This window comes from Ursus maritimus (assembly GCF_017311325.1).
Source record: "Ursus maritimus isolate PB19 chromosome X unlocalized genomic scaffold, ASM1731132v1 scaffold_X1, whole genome shotgun sequence".
NCBI lineage: Eukaryota > Metazoa > Chordata > Mammalia > Carnivora > Ursidae > Ursus > Ursus maritimus.
Window position 1 is genome coordinate 38,738,746 of NW_024423319.1, and position 21,833 is coordinate 38,760,578.

The 21,833-nt window shown below is 41.2% G+C and overlaps 1 protein-coding gene across 8 annotated transcripts in view; it reads left to right on the top strand.

Annotated features, from left to right (window-relative positions):
* The first annotated feature begins 660 nt into the window (after positions 1 to 660).
* ACSL4 (acyl-CoA synthetase long chain family member 4) overlaps positions 661 to 21,833 on the top strand; it is a 78,257-nt gene continuing 57,084 nt past the window's right edge. For 5 of the 8 annotated variants that reach the window (XM_040629222.1, XM_040629228.1, XM_040629240.1 and 2 more), the window contains exon 1: positions 662 to 860. The gene's annotated coding sequence lies outside the window, so the exon portion shown is untranslated. Of the gene's footprint in view, positions 861 to 21,833 lie in introns of all 8 variants that reach the window. The other 3 variants (XM_040629195.1, XM_040629204.1, XM_040629211.1) reach the window with 1 other exon arrangement.

Here is a 21,833-nt window from a genome sequence, read left to right on the forward strand (position 1 = left end):
TATCAGTTGCGGGCTCTTTGGCCACGACACCACGGTGGAAAGGAAAGGCATCAGGTGAACGCGCCCCACCCCCCGCCCCTCATCCTTGTGATATTTCACAAACGGGAGGCGGCGGGGGTCTTAACGCAGTGAGAGGTGAGGTAAGAGGAACGGAGGCAGTAGCTCGGGCTTGGAGGAGCAGGATGCCTTTAATCAAGGAATAGGATCTCCGTCTGAAGCAAGAGCAGAAGTCCAAAGATGAGTATCTCTAAAGGGCAGCTGGAAGATGACCCGAGGGGAACTTTCCTCCCGGGGCTGAGTCCTAAGGAAGCGAGCACAGGTGCGGGCGTGGGCGCGCTCCAAACCTCGCTGAAATCAGATACGCGCTAGGCCCTTCCGAAAACACACTCGATAAGGTGGCCGGCGGGCCCGCCCGCCCAGCGGCTCGGAAGCCTGAGCGAGAGGCTGCGGCGGCGAGCCAGCGAGGAGCCGTTAGTCGCCTCAGCTCGCCCGCAGCGCCCCTCCCTCGCCTCGGGAAGCCGGCTGGGCCCCGCCTCCGCGGCTGACGTCCGGGGCGAACGGAGGCGGGGGCGTGGGTGGGCCGAGACGTCGGCCGCCCGCGATTCGGCCGGCTCAGCCACACCACCGCGCGCCCCCGCTCCGCCCGCCCCTCCGGGCGCGTCTTTTCCGGGCTCGCGCCGCGCCGCGCCTCGTCCCGCCTCCGCCGGCCGTCCGGGTGCGCGCGCGCCGCTGCGGCTTTTTCTCCGGCCTCCGCGGCGAGCCCCTCCTCGACCCAGCGCTAGCGGGCACGCGGCTCTTCCGCGGGCTCCCCGAGTGCCAGGCGCCGGCCGGCTGCGAAGACAGCGTGGGCCGCGTCTCCGGTGAGTAGCCCCAGCTGCTGACCCCCGTCGGCGTCGGCGCCCGAGCTCCGGCGGCCCCGCGGTCCCACACCTGAGCCCCGCGGAGGTGGAGGGGGCGTCCCGGTTCCCGGAACGGGCTCGCCTTCTTCTGGAGCCCGGCCGAGCTACCCGCCCACCTGCCCCCGCCCCCTCCCCCACCCCCCGCTGTCCCCTCGGGGTCGGGAAGGTTCCTGGGGTCTCTGCATCTTCTCCGCTGAAGTCAGGGGTCCTCGGGAGCCCGGCCTGCCTCTCTTCTGCTGCCCACTGCCCCCCACCCCTCGAGGGCCAGAAGCATCCTCCCGACCGGGCTCTTGTGCTTTGCCGTTACCCTTTCCGAAGGAGCGCCTCAAGTGCTTGCCAGACCTCCAAACGACCTTTAGGGTGACCCTAGACCTCAACACCATCTTGTCTCCTCCGGGTCGGTCTGGCTCCGAGGGCTAGGGGATCTCTCTGGCCCAGGCAGCAACCGCCCTTTGGATTTGAGGGATGCCCTGCCTTCCGATATGCTTTTAGCTTCCGTATCTTCAGGTATGTTAGAAGACGACTGAATTCTAGCAGAAGCATGCTCCTCTTTTTTCCTGTTCTTTCTATCTACATCCTTGTCCTCATGAATGCTGTATATTTAGCGTTAGCTTTATTCACTTCCTCTTCCTCTCAGTTGAATAAACTACAGAAAGAATTGCGGCCGATGTCTATAGCACATAGAAAAATCGAGGAGAATATGATTCATTGCCTAACCCCCATCAAGGGGTTACATATTTTAAATAGGACGTCATTTCTCCTCTGCACTCCAGCATCTCCTCCTTCAAAGGCATTTTTCCACCCTCTTGAAATGAATTTTGCTCTAGTGTCTCACCTTCAAAATAATCAGTCATTGCTCCAAGAAACGACGGGGAGATGCAGAATAAGGGCAAAATGGCATTTGAAAAATGAATCCCTTTGAAAGAGTAGACCGTCGGCTTTATTGATTAATGGCTAAATCGACGCCTCAGTTAATGTGCAAAAATGAGGATGTTGGACTAGGGCACAAATGAGGTTCCGCTAGTGTTTTGGTTCTAGGACTTCTAAATTCATGCTTAGTTCCATATTGCTGCATAATGGAGATTTAACCTAATTAAAGCCCCATTTCCTGTAGTTGTCACTTCAGTTTTTCTTGGATTTTGCCTCTAATAGTTGTCACTGTTCTTGATACATAAGGCTGTGTGCAAGTGGCGATTCAATTACAGTACCATCAAGGACCCTATCAGTCAAGCTTTTTATGGCATAAGGCCTCTTCCTTGAATTGTAAAGTAGCTCTCTTTTTCAATTGGAGCCTCTGCGGTGTAAGACATATAAGACTCCTGTTAGAATGAACACCCCGGCCACCATTTAGGTGGAGGATGAAACAGTAGACCATTAGTATACTTGCGCCATAGGATGAAGTACCGTTTTGTTCTGATACGGGAAGTAATTTGACACTTCAAAAAATCCATGGGAAGGTGTAATGCAACAATTAAAAGCTTCCCCCCTGAAAACCCTATTAAAAAAATAAGTGATTCGGATGAACATTTTTGTTTGTGTTTCGGGTAGGGGTGGGATGGGTGGAGGAGAAAGGAGAGTCTTGCCCAATTCAGTAAGAGGAGAAATGAACTGGGGCTCTGGGGAGGCTCTGGATCCAGCTCTGGCTAACTCTATAACCCTGAACAAGTCACTTAGCCTCTCTTAATTTTTGCATCTGTAAAAGCACTGTGATGATTGGCAGAGTGAGCCATAAGCCCCCTAATTTGAATTCTTTGTTCTTCTACTGAAAAAAAATATATGTATATATAAAATGAGTCTGTATATGTGATTATATGACATAAGTTGCAATAACGCTGTGCCGTAAGTTCTTAGTTCTACCAGTTGTCTAGAATGTTTTTCTCAAAGATCTGCATATCCTTGTTCCAGTGTATGTGTGCATAATTCTTCATTCATCCTTATGAAATGAGTGGAGACCATATGTGGAAGTCTATGAATTGGGAAGCATTTTACCAAAGTCAGGTATTGTTAACTTCTGCTTGCAAGTGAAATGTGTGCATACCACACTTTTTAAAAAACATTCATGGCTTTTAGAAGTTTGAAAGTGAATGTGTACATGCTGCCTACTGCCTTGTAGCTGTAATTGACCAAGAACTTTAAAGAATATGCTGGCATCTCATTCATTCATTTATCACTCATCGAACTTATCTCGTTCCTTCAGCTGTCACTTATTTTGTGCCAGGCCGCCAGGATATGATGGTTAAGAAAACCATCTTTACGACTTTATAGTCTGGGATGGTTATGGGAGGGTGGTGAAGAGATAGATGTATATACAGTTTATTTTTATTAACAGCAACAACAGCATTCAAATCAGGGACATAAACACACTCCTGGGGACCTCAAAGCTCCATAGGGGAGGAGGAGATGATTGTGTTACTTGTAGCCTGTAGCTTCTCTTCCTGGCATTCCTTTTCTCCCCCTTCCCTGACTTTCAGTTCCTGAGACCGTAGCAAAAATAAAAGCTTTATTTTTCCACTCCTATCACTGGCTGGAGTTCTATACTCTTTTTCATTCTTTGCCTTTTAACTGTTCTTTTTTGAGGTAGCTGTAAGATTCTCAGACAGTTCTAAGAAACAATACCCTTTATCTAATTGTCCCCAGTGGTAATATCTGCATAGCTGTAGTATAATAGCACAGGAAAGAAATTGAAATAGATACAATTCATCCACCTGATTCAGAGATCACCAGTTATCCATGGACTCATTTGTGTGTGTGTATTTAGTTCTGTGCAGTGTTATCACATGGGTGAATGCACGTAACCACCTCCAGGGTGCAGATACAGTTGCATCACCACGAGGATCCCTGGTGCTGCCCTTTTATAGCCACAGCTATCTCCCTCCCTTGCTGATCCCCGGCAGCCACTAATCTGTTTTCCATGCCTATAATTTCATCATTTCAAGAATGCTGTATAAATGTGATCATGCAGTATGTAACTTTTTGAGATGGGCTTTCCCCCCCCCCCCCCTCCACTCAGGGTAATTCCCTGGAGATTGTTGTTGGGAGTCTACCTCGTATCCCATTAGTTCCTTTTCATTGCTGAGTCGTATTTCGTGGTGTGGACTTGCCCCTTTGCCGTGTCATATTCCATGGTGTGGATGTGCCCCAGTTTGTGTCACCATTCACCGATTGAAGGACATCTGGTTGTTTCCTGGTTTTTGTTCTGAACCAATTATAAATAAAGCTCCCACGAATGATCGTGTACTGGTTTTGGTGTGAACACAAATTTTCATTTCTCTGGGATAGAGGCCCAAGAGCGCAGGTGCTGGTGGTAAGGTAGTCGCATGTTTCATTTTAAAACCAACTGCCAGACTGTTTTCCAGAGTGGCTGTACCATTTTCCACTCCCACCGGCGGTGTAGGAAGGCTCTTCATCCTTGCCAGCATTTGCTGTTCTTACTGTTTTCTGTTTTAGCCATTCTGATTGGTGTCTAGCGATATCTTGTCACAGTTTTAATTTGTATTTCCTCAGTGGCTAATGATGTTGAACGTCTTTTCATGTGCTGATTTGCCATCTCTATCCTCTTCTGTGAAATGTATGTTCATGTATTTTGTACATTTTCTAGATAGATTTTTTTCCCTTTCTTTCTTTTCTTTTCTTTTTTTACTGTCGAGTTCTGAGAGTTCCTTATATATTCTAAATACTATTCCTTTGTTGGGTACATGGCTTGGTTTGCAAATATATTCTCCCAGTCTGTAGCTTGTCTTTTCATCCTCTTCACAGGGAGTTTCAAAGAACAAAAGTCTTTAGTTTCGATGAGGTCCAGTTTATCAGTTTTTCCTTTTAGGGAGGGTGCCTTTGGTGTCAAGGGGTCTTATGTGCCTTTGTTATTTCATTGTATTCCTTGCTGTTCTGTATGATATTCAATATTTCTGTAAGCAGTGGAACATTTTTTCATTTCAGCAATCCTGGAGCTCAAATGTGTTCTGTGAAAAGTGGCCTTTGAGGGCTTAGAGTGTGAATACACACTCCCCCATGCTCTGCTGTATTAAAATGGCTGCCATCTTTTGCGCCTTGAAAATATAATTTCTGCCTTACCAGGCTGTGAAGTGTTAAAATTAATATTTTTAAAATTAAGTAGATACGATGTGCCAAGGAGATTTTTGGTTTCACTTTCTAAATTAAAACTCTTTTGGCAAAACTGTATAGTTTTTTTTTTTAAATCAAGGTTTCTGGTAAGTGATCCAAAGAACAAATTTGTATTCTCATTTAAAGTTTACTTCTGTGTTTCGAGTAGTGAGATCATGAATCTTGACTGTGTATTTAGTAGGCTTTTTATACTCAGCGTTGATTACCAGAATGATGGATAAAAGACTGTTGAATTTTTACATCTAGACTGTATATTTTCCTTTTAGAGTAGTTACTTAGTGTTCATTTTCATTTTCTTTAAAAATAAGCATTAGCTGTAAGATGATTTACAATTTTATATTTGGAACAATGGATGTGCTCCTTTTATGAGAAGAACTTACAGGAAAATGTTAGTGATTAATTTTGAGAGTATTTACTTCTGTAAGATGGTACTGAAATTACTTGTCCTTTCAGTGTCACCATATTTGCTCAAAGAAGTGTACAGCTAGGGTAGTGGATTGCTGTTTGATGAAGATCAATCATTGGTGTAAGGCAAGGGCTGGCAAAATACTGCTGGGGTCCAAATCCTGCCCACCACCTGTTTTTGTAAATAAACTTCTGTTGGAACACAACCACATCCATTCATTTATAGATTGTCTGGCTGCATTCAAAATACAGTTTCGGAGTCAAAACAGAGAATGTATGGCCCCAAAAGCCTATTTACTCTCTGGTCTTTTACAGGCAACGCTTACCCAAAGGTAAAGCAACCTTATAAATTATCGGGTCCTGTGTTATAAAGGAAATTTAACAAAATGAAATGCTTGTCATGTGCATATTTTTTTATGATTGTTTACCTTAATTGATGTTTTCAATGAACTAATCAATTATTCCAATAACATTAGATAGAAAGGCTTCTATATACTCTGGTTTCTCTTCAGATTGCATTAATCTTTCACCTTTTACTAAAAAAGTCTTCTACATAATATCCATGATATATAAACAGCTTCTACGAATCAATAAGAAAATGGCACACATTAGAGAAAGCAGCAGAGAATTATGAACTGGCATTTCCCAGAAAAAGAAATAAAAATGATGAATAAGAAAAAAGATGCTCAAGTTCCTTCTAGTTATTGGGGAAATGAATGAAAACCATTTTTTACAAATACATTGGCAAAACTAAATATAATATCCACTTTTAGCAAAAAAATGGGTGCTATCATACACTGTCACTGAGAGTGCAGATTGCATAGCTTCTTGCTAAAAAATTCCGACATCCTCTCATTTTAAAATGTACGTATGTTTTGCCCCAGCAATAGTGTTAGGAAACTAGGGAAATATCTGTACAATGTGTATGAAGATGCATATAAGATTTCACTGCAGTGAAACTGGTCATAACAGTGAAACCTTTAGAGCAACCTGAATGTCCATCAGTAGTGGAATGATTTAAATAATTACATGCTGTTCTATGGAATACCATAGGGCTATTAAAGGAAAGAAACCCTAAGATAGACCTATATAAACTGACATAGGAGTTCCAAAGTACCCTGTTAAAGGAGGGAGGAGACGGAGGGAGTCAGCCCTGTCCACATACCATGATTCCACTTACCTAAAAACAACAGCAGACCCTTAGTGTGTGTGTGGATAATACAGAAAGGTCTGACTGATACATACCGTGAGTAGTTATCTCTGGGGGAAAAGGAGTGTTGTTAAAGGCAGGCAGTATAGTGGATACTTTAATTTCTTATCCTGTACAATTGTATGGTGAGTTTCTAAATTTGTGATTGCTGTTTTGACAGTGATTATACAGATGAGTGGTCTGACATATTTACACCCTAGAGGTTACTTAGACTCCGATCCCGGTGTTGTGCGTTATACAATGACACCATGCTAGAAATGCAGTGCCTTGTGTTTAGTGAACACTCGGGACTTTTTTTGGTAATTTCTCCCTTTATTAAGTACTATTTCTATCTTTTAGATTTTCTACACTAAAAGTATAAGTACAAAGAAGTATAAAGGCAGTGTAATTCCATACCCAGAGAGATCTGTTGCCAAGTTTTGGGTATATATGTCTGTGCACACATATGCATGTGTGCAAACATGTATCTTTCTAAAAAATGGGTTCCTACTGTATATACTGATTTGTAACTCACTTCCTTCAACTTGGCATTATACTGTGAGCATTTTTCAGGATTGGTAACTGTGAATAAGTGAAAAGGACCTCTTGGTGGGAAAGGAAAAACACTGCCATGTAAATACAGTGCTCTAGTTAAAATAACTGGTTTCTAGGGCAAACTATAATCTTACCAAAAAAAAAAAAAGATCATGGTTACCAAAAGTAAATAACCAAGAATATAAAAATTCTCAATGTTGAACCAGTTCGGTTCTGTTTTGAATTTAACTATGAGCGTGTTCTTTAAATTGTAGTTACTAGAAATGAGGTATGAGTGCAATATATCAAAATGTCATTAGCAATCTGTTTCGGGTTTTCTTTTTTTTAGAGGGGGAAAGAGGGGTGAGGGACAGAGGGAAAGGGGGGGAGAGAGAGACTCTTAAGCAGGATCTGCGCCCAGCATGGAGCCCATCTCCCAACCCTGAGTTCATGGGGCTCCATCTCCCAACCCTGAGATCATGACCCGAGCTGAAATCGAGAGTCGAGTGCTTAACCAACGGGGGCCACCCAGGTGCCCCAAGGAGTTTGATTTTAATAGGGACTTTAAAACTGAACAGTTACTTTGATTCAGAGAAAAACCAACTGTTCTAATTTTTGATAAAAGTGTGGGCATAATTGTATTCTTTTACAAGTTATAAAAGTGAAGAAAATCTAGGTTATCTGTAGCAACATGAATCTTTGTCTATGGTATCTCCGTCTGTAGTATATAAAACAATATTAGAACTGTGTTGGAGGATCAAGTTTGATTTGGGCAAGTAGGTATGCGTTCTGCTCTCTCATGTCATCTAGAAGCATTTTTTAAAAAGGTTTATTCAGGTAGTCTCTATACCCAGTGTGGGGCAGAGTCACATGCTCTTCTGATGGAACCAGCCATGAGCCTGTCTAAAAGCATTTATTAAGCACATCCACTAAAGTTTGATTATAGCCTCTTCCAGGTTTATGCTGTGAACTTAGAGATGAAAATTTTACCTTACTTTATATTACACTGAATACTTTTTGATACTTTAACCATTTTTGATGAATTCAATAGAGTACCAAACAAAGAGTGTACCTTGCAGACGGTGGTGTGAATGTGAAGACCCATGGTAGCTGCTCGTGTTTTTGCTCTGGCAGTTTTAACGGCGTCCCTGTTCTCCATAGCTGTGCATCTTGGTTTTTCTGGGAACTGATTTTGCAATACGAGGATTTTTCTCTCATGGGTGCTGTCAAGGGAGCAGGTGTTACGGAGGAGTCAGGATAGAGGTTCTGTATTTCCCACTTGATGAGTGAGAGGGGCATGTGAGATTTGACTGTTAAGGGACGTGTTGAAAACAGTACTGGTAGATTCTAGTGGTTGGGAAGTGAATGTAGCGGAAGGCATGGTAAAATACCTGGTTTCTCTTTAGGTATTCTGTGTATTGCCTTGAATATGTGGTTAAAGGTTTTTAATACGATAAAAAAGCAGTGATAGGGTTTCAAAGGACCACTCCCCTGGCGGTACCTGAGTGAGGGGGCATCAAAGACAATCTGGAGAAATGAGCAGAGCTGCTGCCATTGAGATGGGGATCATTCACTATGCTCAGAATATGTTCGTCGCTTCTGCTTCTCAGATGAACTGAAAGCTCAACATTTCCCTCAGACAGGAAACAGGAACTTGGTGAATGAGTTTAAAATTCAGTTGTGGCTTTGAAAACCGAAGAGAAGACAGAACTAGCACTGATATCTCGTGGGGTGAATCCAAATAAAAGATGCTATGTTCCACATGACCACTGAAGATCTGGAGAAGTTGAAAAATCCTAACTTGACCAAGGGGTCGAACTAGACAGAACTAGCTATAAACAATTGTCAGATGAATGTGTTTTAGGCGAATAGAGCAGAGAAGAGAAAAGCAGGCCAGGGAAAATGGCATTCTTCTACCTGGAACCATAGAAACCTTCAGGATTTGGTCAATTGCAAGGTTGGTCTAGGATGGTTTAAAGTCTTTGGTAAAATATTTGGGATTCCCTCCGTGCCCTGGCAGTTCCTTAAGGAGCAGGTTAGAATTTCTGTGAAGTAAGTAGTTTCCATAGCCAGGAAACTAGAAAAGGCGCAGGGTTCAGGCTCATTTTTGGTGAATTATAGCAACCCACAGATGGGAAGCTGTGTGGTGTTTATTTCCCCAAATAGAAAGAAATGTAAGCATTAGCATATTCATTCAAATACAGTGACATTACACATTTTTAAGCAAAATGATCGAACTCATAAGGATGCTGTACAACTCAAATTTTCCCCCAGAAATTTTTGGATTCCTAGATTTTGTTCTTAGTGTCAAGTATAAAGGCCAGGATTTTTATATGGAAGCAGATTTTTAATTTAGATACATATTTACATTAATTTTAATATTCGCTTGACCACCAAGAGATTGTGGAGTATTAAAATGGTTGTAGGGTTGTAGTTTTCCTTAGGAACTGGCCCCCAAAGAATTTATTCTTTACAGGTGGTATCCCTTAAAGTAGTTTTAGAAGAGACAGCTGCAAAATGGAAACCTTCATGAACCCCCTGCCGCCTTTTTATTCCTGTTCTGAATTGGAGTCCCCCCACCTCACTTTCACAGCATTTCTTTGGGGACTATGTGGGTAGAAGTGAATGAGGGATGATTCTTGACCCCAGGCATACAAAATATTCAGTGGATTTAAAACGACACTTGCACCAGCCCTGCCAGCCGTCTTGAATCCTAGCTTGGCAGGGTCCCCCGGGAGCTGCCGTAAGCATAGGTGTTGTACAAGGCGGCACCCTGGCCCTTGGGAGGAAGACGTGTCAGACGTGTCAGTGCCCAGATGGCTCCCCAATCCCTGTCTCATCTCCGTGGTAGCCTGCATCTACGTCCTTGTTCTTTGCTTACATGAAATGCTTGTGTGGCGTGGTTGGCCTGCGGTTGCAGTGATAAACGTTTGGTGAAACCGAAGAGCTGTCCCTAACACAACTTTCAGACAGCTGATCTTGTTCTCAAAAAACCCCTAGCCCTAAAGATGGCAGGTTTTGTTTTTTATTTTAAACCTCATAGGGAGAAAGGGCTTGCGTACCATCTTGTTTCTGGTTGTCCTCAACTGAGGAAGACGGACCACCTCCCTGCCCACCTTTGATTGAAGGGATGTGTTGCTTTAAGGCACAGCGGGCAGGAAAGAGGAAGTGGGTGCTATTCTAGGGCATTACCAAAGGAGTAGGAGGTGGCAGTGTGAATATATGATCTGTACCTGGAGTGTATCTTAAGGTTTGAAAACCAGGAATCTCAACTCCAGTTTGTGCTATAAAGACATATTTAAAAAACCAGTTGTAGCCTATGGGGTTCCTTAAGCTAAGAGTATATATATTGAGAAGCCCTGCCATGTTCAATTTGATGATACTGGTCTCCAGTGGAAATCTGCAAAACCGAGTCAAAACTGGTGGGATTATTGCTATATAACACATGCTACTTTAATGACTTTAATGAGATCCAAGCAGCTCATTTTTATTGAATAGGTAATCAAAGATCTATCCTTTATTTTGTTATTTTTATTTTTCTATCAAAGTGTAGTTGGCACACAATATTCTATTAGTTTCAGGTGTACCACATAGTGATTCGGCATTTGGATACATGGCAAGATGATCACCACAATGTCTAGTTACCATCTGTCACCATATGCAGGCAATTCTTTCTGAAGCAGCTAATTTGGGTTGAAAGAACTGTTTTTCAACCTAGAGTTGAGTCCTCTAATTTTGCACCCTTCCTAACTAATGTAACACTATGGTAACTTTCTTTGCCCGTACTCCTCTAGATGTTACAACATTTTGTCATGAGATCATGAGAAAAAGTTTCTTTTACATTGGGTAGAGTGACTCAGAATTTGTTTAGGATGCAAAATCACTTCTTAGATTTGGTGCCTCTGCTGCTGACCTCTACCTTCCGTGTGAAAGAAAATCAGTGATGTTTCAAAGTGGCATAGTTATTTGGGTTGCATAAAATTGTTCTGTGGGATGATTTTCTAAACTTTGGAAATTTGTGTTGAGTTTGGTACTTGGCCAGGTCTGGGGCCATGTCCTGCTATTGCTAGAGCTTTAAAAAATTTTTTTTTCTCTTGCTTTTCCCGGCACTGCCCCATTGCCACTGAAAGATCAGGATGTTGCCTGGGCTTGGCACCAGGTGCTGAACCTCAGGGCCTTCCTCTTCTGCTCACTGGAACAGCAGCCCTGGAAACCCTAAGATGGAGCTGTTGGAACTGTTTTGATAATACCTTTTCTTATTCTTTAAAAATATGGCCAGTAAGCCACTGTCACATAATCATCAGACCTGAAGATGTATAGTAACAGAGAACTTTGGCTTTCAAACCTTCCTCTGGGTTGACCTTGGTTTTGCTTTTGAGGAAGAGTAAGCAGCCGATTGGCCCATATTCCCATAAAAGCAAAGAACCTTCTTACCTTTTACTGCTACTCACATTGGTTGCAGATGCTTCAAGGAGGGTTGAGTTGTAACCTAGTTTAAAGATGATATATTTTAGACTAAATGTTCACAGGAATAATTGCAAAGGGGTGTCTTCTAGGCAAATTACATTGCAGAAGCAGCAGAAGTTCAGTGCTTCAGGGATACACGGGCGAGATCTGCTAGTAGGAAATAGCAACGCTGTTGACATTGTAGCAGGTTTCTTGGCTGACCTTTGTATGGTACATACTCCCCCTCCCTTAAACAGCAGTGTTTTACAGAGGTGGGAAAGACTCCTGCTCTGCTTGGGAGTTTCTAGTGCCCTGGTGCTTCTCTCTAAATCTGTTTTTGAAATTCTTTTTGTGGGTCTCATCCTGTGCAAAATTGTCTTATATTGAGGCATTTTAAATACTTAAGTAACAAAACCTCCAGTGATAAAACCTGTGTTGGATATGTTCCACAGTGGAGCTAGCCTATTCCAAATTTTATGCTTGCCAGAGTAGTGGTGTAACCCGATGGCAGTACTTTTTGTAATGGCTGGCTAGTGGTCTGCAGGTGGAATTGATGCGACATTTTGGTTCTGGGTTTGTGTTTTCCAGCTCTGCATCTTTCTCTCCTTTATTGTTTTTCAGAAACTCACTTTCATTCTTTGGCTTTGCAAATGTTTCCTTGCCCCAATATTTGAAGGAAGTTTTTAAAAAGTACATTTTAGGCAAGCCAGCTAAGACCAAAGCAGTAACAGGTATGACTGGATAATCCCAGAGGGTAGCTATTATTATTAACTTTTTAAAAAGTATATACTCGTCTGGTTGGGCTGTTATAGGGTCGAGGGTTGCCTCATGGGTGACTCTCCGTTCCTATTCTACTTATATGTCTGCTCTCTGTGTTAGTCCACTTACAGTATTATCTATTGAACAGTAAGCTCCACGACAACAGGGCATAGTGTGTGCTCACTGAATATTTTTTGAACAGACTCACGTCCATGCACCTGTAACGGCCCAGGATTTGGGAAACTGGGTTTTAAAAAATATTACAAAGGAAATGGGTCATTACTGGCTGTACTTATTTTTAACTCCTTTCCTCAAATAGAAATGTTCGTATGGTGGTGAGTCTTCAGTAATGATGATTATAAAACCAAAGGAAAGAGAGACTTAACCATTTGTTTCCTACTTCAGTGAGACTGTGCCCAATAGCGTGACATCACTTTCATATTTAGGAGAGGCCATATTGTATGACAGTCTTTACACCTTTCTGTTGTCATGCTAGAGGGCATAAGGAACTTCCTGTCAAAGAGTTTTATTTCGGTGTATTCTCATTTATATGTAGAGATCTTTTAACCAAATGGGTTCCTTCTTCTAGATTTTTCAAATGTGATCTTAATAGATGGCTTATTTTGAAAAATAAATGCTTCATTTTGGAATAATTTTTAATTTACAGCAAATTTGTAAACGTAGCTCAGAGGTCCTGCACATCTTTACCCAGCTCCCCCTTAATGTTAGCATTTTATGTAACATTAGCATAGTACTCTTAACTAAACTATAAAATTTATTTGGACTTCTCGAGTTTTTCTACTGGTCTTTTTTTTTTCTGTTTCAGGATCCAAAATTGTTATACATGTTTATTTTAGAAAACATGTGTAGATAAAAAGACAAAGTATGGGTAATCCCCCCTACTCAGAGCCAGCTACTGATATTTTTAGTACACATCCTTCCATATTTTTTTCTATAGAGAATAGAAATCTGTTCCCCCCCTCCCAAAAAAACTATTTGGATTTCCCTAAAAGACAAGTGACAAAATGTGTTTTGTATACTGTTTTGTAATTTGCTTTTTTTACACTTAATTTAGCATTTTTTTGTGTGTACGTCTTCCCTCGTCTGATGTTTTAAACATAGGTTAATCTATTCCCTTCCCTTAAGACATTTTGTTGTTTCCATTTCTGAGCTTAGTTATTCTTCATGATCTTGAGGTCAAACTATGCATGTGTTCTCACCCATCCCTCCCATAAACCTGAGTTTATGTTCTCAGTAACAATGGCTCATTAAGCCACTGATTCCAAATACCCGTGTATTAGGTTGACCGTTTGAAATTGCTGTTTTCTGACATGTAACAGGTTTTTGACTATATTGGCAATTTTGTTTGTGTCATCCTAATAGTTTGAAAAAGCCTTCTAGATTATTCTGATCCCTTTCCCCGCCATTCTCATTCCACTGAAAATCTCTGGCCTCTCACTCTACTCAGTATCTCTGCACTTAGAATGGTGAGCTGACACCAACATTTTGTCAGGCAAAAATGTTGACAAACTCCCCTTCCAGGTGTCGCTGATAAACAGGATCCTTCACACCTATGCCTGTGTTGATGACATATGCAGAGAACTTGCACCCCAGTGAATTGTATCTGTCCATCTGTATAAGGAAAATAGACTTCCGAACGTTCAACCCAAGCTCTCTACAAGATAGCCCGATGGCTTGGTCTCCTGGTTCCATACCTGTATGGCATAGCCAGGGACACTGGTGCCACCCAGTGGTACCTTATAGAGAAGTGGCTGTTGTTGCTCTCCCACTCTCCAGCATATCGAATACTTTCATTTTTCCCCCCTTTCTTTCATGCACTTCCACGTTCATGATCCCGCCTTCCTTTTCTTCCCTCCACCTGTGCCAGGGCACTTAGGGGTTTCATTTAGCCCAGCTGATAATATTCAGGGAGATACACTAGCCATGTGATTTTGCTGTGATAATCCTTACTTAAATAAAGGCTTTGGAACATGAGACTTGAAATAATAAGTAACACACTGAACAGACTGTTATTTGCTCTGCTTATGAAGTCATGGTTCCTACCCAGAAAGGGCATCGAGTTTGTATTCTGTCAGAATATGGTACGTGTCATGTTTAATTTCAAGCTTCTCGGTTATAGGAGAGGGAAGCACTTTTATACAGCTCAGATTGGAAGAGGCATACACGTCCACCACAGAGTGAAAGATTTAACTTGGAAATCACTTTCTGGCTTCCTTTCTGCTTAGTATGACTGGTTAATTCATTCCATGTTCATTCAAAAACTGTTGGTAAGCACCCACAGTGTCCCTGTACTGGGCTAGGTTCTGGGGATTATAGTGGGAATCAAGACAGACATGGCCTCTGCCTTTAAGGAGCTTACCAACCCAGCAAGGGAACAGCAACTTGAACGAATTTAAGTGCCATGCTATATGGGTGCCCGCAGGGCAAACAGCAGAGGCACCTGACATAACGGGGGGAGGTCAAGGAAGGCTCTTTAGAAGCGCCATTTTAACTAATACCTAAAGGAAGCCAGGGAAAGGGAGAAGAGAATGTTCTTGGCAGAAGGAAAAGCATGTGCTGGACCCAGAGGTGAGAGATTAAGCTTGGTGCTTTTGAGAAACTAAAAGAAGTTTCTAATGGCTAGAGCCGTGAGATCAGCTCGATTTAAGTCTCACAAAAGTCCTCTCAACAGGGAGTAACAGTATTCCCTCCATTTTAGAGTTGTGGCAAATGAGGTAAAGAGGTTAAATAACTTGCTCGAGGTCACCCAACTCTGATAAGGGGCGCAGCCAAGAGCTGGACCCAGGCCATCTGGCTCGAGCATTTTGGCTCCAGCTACCAGGGTAGACGGCCTCTCAGCAGGGCACTGCGTTATATCGGAGCTTCATTGTCTATTTCTTTAGCCTTTGATGAAGCCTAGGACCTCATCCTGTGAATCTGTGGTCATTTCTTCAGATTGGCCAAGTTAAATACAGTTTTTCTTAGTAAACTGAATGTTAGGCTATACTAGACACAGACTATTCCAAGAGCTAGAGCTTATAAATATGTGAAAATTTCCTTAAGCTTACAACATCTGGGGTAGCCCAGAAGCTCTCCGGTTTGCTTTGGTCTTTTATCATTGATTGGAAATCAGATACTTCATTTGATACGCAGTTCTAAGGTTGCTAACCTGTATTTTCCAGAAAATGATAGATGGGAAGTTACAGTTAGTTGTATTTTTTTTTTTGGTAAAAAAAAAAAAATGAGTAATATGTATTCCCTGCAAGGCTGGAATTTTTGCCTGATTGCTAAAGTTAATTTGGCAATATCTTTCTCTCTGACCTTTAAGTTAGTTAAAGGGTAAACACAACTTCTTTTTTAAAAAAAAAATATTTATTTATATATTTAGAGCATGTGCATGCAAGCGGGGGAGGGGCAGAGGAAGAGGGAGAAGAGAACCTCAAGCAGACTCCACAATGAGCATGGAGCCTGATGCTGGGCTCGATCTCATGACCCTGAGATCATGACCTGAGCTGAAATCAAGAGTTGGTTGCTTAACCAACTGAGCCACCTAGGCGCCCTGGGTAAACACAACTTCTTAAATAGGATGACAGCCTTTAAAAGTCGTATAAATTAAGGATCTATAAATGGAGATATTTTCTTACAGTGGATCTGATTTATCCTTTTATGTACTTAAAATACATGTATGTGTTTTTTAAGATGAGGAATTGAATTCAGTTTGAATTTATCAATTAAAGTTTTCTTCAAAGGTTTTATTTAGAGAGAGAGTTGCTCGAGTGGGGGGAGGGTTAGAAGGAAAGAATCTTTAAGTGGACCCCCCACTGAGCGCGGAGCCCAACGCTGAGTTCCATGTCACGACCCATGAGATCATGACATGAACCAAAACCAAGAGTCTGACGCTTAACCTACTGAGCCACCCAGATGACCCTTAATTAAGGTTTTAATCTAGATTTTAGAAGTTGGATTATGAAGGTTCAGTTGTGTGTAAACTAAGGTTGTCATAATTTTGCATTGTTGAAACACTTGGAATAAAGAATTGTGTGTGTGTATGTGTTTGTGTGTTTAATAGCACAAAGCTGGCATTTGCATTTACTTGCCCATTTGCATATGACAGTGGATTCAATCAAGAGTTAGTATTTCTGTCCAGGAGTGAAGGTTGTCTTTGCTGATGTAGCCATACATTCTTGACTTGTTCTTTTGTGGGACAGGGTTAGGGTTATCACTAGAGTCATCACTAGGGATGTTTTGCCAAAAAAAGGGCTGGGGACTGCGACAATAATTACACTGGGTCAACAGGTAAACCAGGGGACGGAGTCTGGCAAACTGGCAAGTGTGATCACCATCACTTTAACCAGTTCATACAGGGATCAAATTTGTGAGCTTAGTTTCAGAAGCACTGGTTCAACCCAGTTGAATTAACCAGCAGCCACAGATCAATTTCCCTTGACTTTGGAGTAAAAACATTAATTTTCAAGTAGATGTATTATTGTATGTTGTGGTGGAATTGTACGTATATCAATCAGCTCTATTCTTTGGATAATTTTTAGTATTGTGAACTCTGTGCTACAAGGGCCTTTTGAGGTTATTACAGGACACGCTCATAGCTTTCCGGGGCCTTAACAGGAAGTAAGATTACTTAATAATACATTACTGTTACCCAAAACATTTTGAAAAGAAAACTTTGAGGGAAAGAAATGATTCAGCCTTTCCTGCCTACTCCTTTTTGAATCTAGTACGCATTTGTAATGTGATATCACAGTTGACTGGAATGTCTGAAGCAAGACAGTCTTAGGTAAGATGATCTACTCTGAAGTTCAGAGTAGTTGGTCCCACAGTTGAGATTGTAAACAAGTGGATATTGATGGAGAATTAACTTCTGAAATGCTCTCCCTTCAAAATCCTTCTTATCCCCGAGTGGGAAGCAAAAGAGATGATACCCATTAGATGCGTTTTGCTTGTGATACTTTTTCTGAGGGAAGGCCTTGATTCCCCCTAGGGTGCTGATTCTGGTCAGATGAAAATCCTTTTAATTGTGGGGCAGAAGAGTTGGCAAGTATGAGGTGCCTATTAAATCTTATGCAGATATCATCTGACATTTGAGTTCCTGTTTGTTGTAATAGGATAAGTGAGTGGAACTCTGGGCTTTAATGAACTTATTTGTATCTCAGTCTGTGTGGAACCTCTCACGATTGTCTGGCTTTTTGATATCCTCTATTCACTTGCCAGTGGTAGTCAATTTTTTTTAGTCACATTTTGGCATAGGGGACCACAAGGACAGTTACCTTTAGGAGACCTGTAACATTGTAGTTACAGCAAGAAAAAAGAAACTTTGTTTTATTTTGCTTCATAGATTATTTTTAAAGAGTTTTAAAATTTATTTGTCAGAGAGAGGGAGCAGCAGGGGGAGCACCAGGCAGAGGGAGAGGGAGGCACAGACTCCCCGCTGAGCAGGGAGACCAATGCGGGGCTCAATCCCAGGACCCCGGGATCATGACCTGAGCCGAAGGCAGACACTTAACTGACTGAGCCACCCAGGCACCCCACTTTGTAGATTATATGCACAAGCAAAAGAAGTTTCTTTTACTTTGAAACTAGTTTAGAAACAGAAGTGTCTAATCTTTGTGTAGTGCAGTTGAAGTCAACTTTTGGCTCCTTTTACAGTATCCCTTTGTCCCTTGAGTGGCATCAAATGCCTGAGGGGCCATATTCATTGTCACTTATCAACACACACAAACACAGACACACACTAGAATGAACTGAAAGACTGATGCTATATTTTCTACTTATTTATTAAATGATGAAACTAATATGGTCACTGCAGCAGTTTTAGGAAGTGTAGGAAAAAATATAAGGATAAAACTAAAAATCACCGATGATTCTCCGACCTAGGGGTTAACATTTCAGCTTGTAGCCTGCGTATATCTGAGGAAGTTGCTATTTTTCTTTAAGTTACCTCTTAAGCCAATTAAGCTGTGCATATCTTGAACATTTTCTCCTTTCCTTGAATATTCTTCGGCAGTGCTGCGCTTGAGGACTGGGTAGCATTTGATCATATGGATGCATCATTATTTTAGAAATCTCCATTTGGGCATTTGAAATGCATTCTAGGTTTTCTGTTCTCTTTAGAACAGTGATGACTCTTATCTATATTTGTGTGTGTGTGTGTGTGTGTGTGCGCGTGCGCACGCATCTCTGATTAGTTCCTTAGGCTATTCCTAGAAGTAGAAAATGAAATTATTATGTGGGGAGGTATAACATAAGAACTCTTGAAGCATATTGCCAAATTGCTTCCTCTGAGGCTTATACCAATTTACACTTCTATCAACAGTATATAAAGTGCCTTTTTGTGTATAGTTGGCAGCACTGAGTAATTTCTTGATTCTTAATTGGCACTCCTTTTGATGGAACTTCCACGCATTGCTGTTCTAGTAAAATAAAAATTATTCCTGGTAAATGAAGGCGAGCATGTAATATTAACAGCAGTGCTGCAAGGAACTGGTGGCCCTGGATAATTTGAGAACCATCAAAACAGACCATGTGTTAGCTCTAAGAGTCTATGTTTCTAAAAATATATTTTTCCTTTCTCAGGCAGTTTATCAATTTCAACTTGAGGGGTAAGTGCTAGTTTTTTTCTCCTAAAATTATTGCTCCATGAGTGCTTATTGTTTTTAACTTAGGCCTTTCTGTGCATTTATTAAGACTCATGCTTTTGTTGTCTTTGGCAACAAAACGTAACCTCTGGCAAAAATCACGTGAATTTTGGACAGTTTGGTTGCCACACGGGAGTACTTTCTTAAAGTAACAAGCACTTTGTTCAAGTATCGTTCAGGTCTTTAGTATTTGAATGAAAGCCATAAATTCAGAATCATCCATGTATCAATACATTTCTTGAGGAAACTTGGCAGGAAGAGATTTGGTAAGTCCAGTGTTTGATATGATGCAACCTATTTGGCCAAAATGTTTAAAAATCGGTGTCATAAGGTCGTCAGTCCCAAGTCAAGAATCACCAGCGTGACAGCAATTTTCATCTATTAAAACTTTCTTTTTTTTTTTTAAAGATTTTATTTATTTATTTGACAGAGAGAGAGACAGCCAGCGAGAGAGGGAACAGAAGCAGGGGGAGTGGGAGAGGAAGAAGCAGGCTCCCAGCGGAGGAGCCTGATGTGGGGCTTGATCCCAGAATGCCGGGATCATGCCCTGAGCAGAAGGCAGACGCTTAACAGCTGAGCCACCCAGGCACCCGCATCTATTAAAACTTTCTTCCTCCTGGTGGTTGTTTCATAATGGCAAAGCTATACCTTAGGCAGACCTTACAAGTAGGATTTATTGATGTTTGTGACTTAAAAAAAATTCTTATTTAAGTGTGATTGATACATCGAGAACTTTTAAAGAGAATTTTCCCTCTTGATGCTGTTGTTAATTTAATCCTAGCTAACAGAAAGGATAGGAACAGTGCACTTTTTTTTTTGCTGTTTTCTAATATTCGTTTTTTAAAGATTATTATTATTTTTTAATAATCTCTACACCCAGTGTGGAGCTTGAACTCATGACCCTGAGATCAAGAGTCATAGGCTCTTCTGACTGAGCCAGCCAGGCATCCCTGTTTTCTGATATTCTCATATTCATCTTAAGAGTAAAACTACTCAATACTGATGACAAAGAAATTCTTAATTCTGTATAGTGAAGCAGATAAGATGTTTTCCTAATGTTCTAGAAAGTAGAACCTATTTCAGCTCCTGTGGTCATTGGGAGGGGAGAGAGCGAGAAGAGTTTCTTTTTAGAGACTATTCACTACTCCCATTTTAAAGCCTATTTTGGCTCTGAAAGTGTACAACTTTATAAGTAAGGAGTGGAATTTATATACATCTAGTTTATTTTCCTGTCCCAAGTGAAGCCTAGTACTTACATTGTAGGTTAGGTACTTGTTATTTTTATATACACAATTTGCATATATATATGTGTGTGTATAATATGTATACATATGTAATTTACCATACTAATGGTAAAACTGTGTGTATGTGTGTGTGTATGTGTGTGTAAAGATACTAATTATAGGGGAAGAGTTTATATAACAAAATGGGTGGTAACATAATTCTAGAGTTGGGAGTATTTCTCTTGGCATTGAAACTGACTCCATCTTCAAGCTTGGGTAAAGACAGTGGGTGTAGCATAGCATACGTAAGCATTGCTTCAAAACTGAGAAAGCAAAACAAAGAAAGTACCCCAGAATACTGCAGATTTAACTATGCGAAGAAATATCCAGTGTTGTCATGGATATGCAAGTGATATGTTCTTCCACTACTGACAAGAATAGATTTTGAGTTATGAGTAGAACAAAGGACTTTCTGTTTGGCTAACATTGATTATCATCATTCTAAAATATAATGGTAGTTTTCGTTATAAGTATTTCCCCCAAATATTTGCTGAAGATGATAATGTATACAGAAATTCTATCTTAAAAATAGTATAGAATTGTCAAACTAGTGTGTTGCACACCTGAAACTCCTATAACACTTTGTCAACTATAGTTCAATTTAACAATAAATAAAAAAACAGTCACAGATAAAGCGAAGGCTGATATTAATTGTGAAGGAAAAAATAATGACTTCAACCAGCTCTATTTTCTTTTCTTTTTTTTTTTTTTTAAAGATTTTATTTATTTATTCGACAGAGATAGAGACAGCCAGTGAGAGAGGGAACACAAGCAGGGGGAGTGGGAGAGGAAGAAGCAGGCTCATAGCGGAGGAGCCTGATGTGGGGCTCGATCCCATAACGCCAGGATCACGCCCTGAGCCGAAGGCAGACGCTTAACCGCTGTGCCACCCAGGCGCCCCCATTCAAAATCCTTCTTATCACCTGAGTGGAAGGCAAAGAGATGATACCCATTTGGGTAATGTAATTCAAGTTTCAAGCTGTTAGGGAAGAGCTATAAAAGTTGAAAAGAAGACAAGAAATGTTAGCTCAAGGTATCAGTGAAGATATCCCAGAAAATGTGGCTTTTGAGCAGAATTCTGGATAGAAAGAAGGGAATGAATAGTCTTTGACACAGGAGAATTTCAGAGAATCTCAGTGTGACGTAGTTTTTTTTTTTTAAGGTGGTAAGTGGGTTCTTTTGGGTGGAATGTAAGTAAGGTAGATATTTTCCTATTAAAAATTTATTTTATAGCAAAATATTTAATGCTGCTAATGGGAGTATAAACAGGCACAGCCCTTCTGGAAAATAATTTTATAGGTATATATCAAGAGTTTCCTTTCCCACCATCCCCCAGTCTATGTTTGACTTGATAATCACACTTTTAGGAAATATAAGGAAAAAAATTGTATAATCTTGAGGAGGGAAAATGACCCAGAAGCCACAAAGGAGACTACTGATACATGTTATTACTGAAAACATAAAAAACAATATTTGGCCCAAAATACCCAAAATAAGAGAAAAGCTATACTGGGAACAGTGTTTGTAATATGTCAGAGCATTTGTT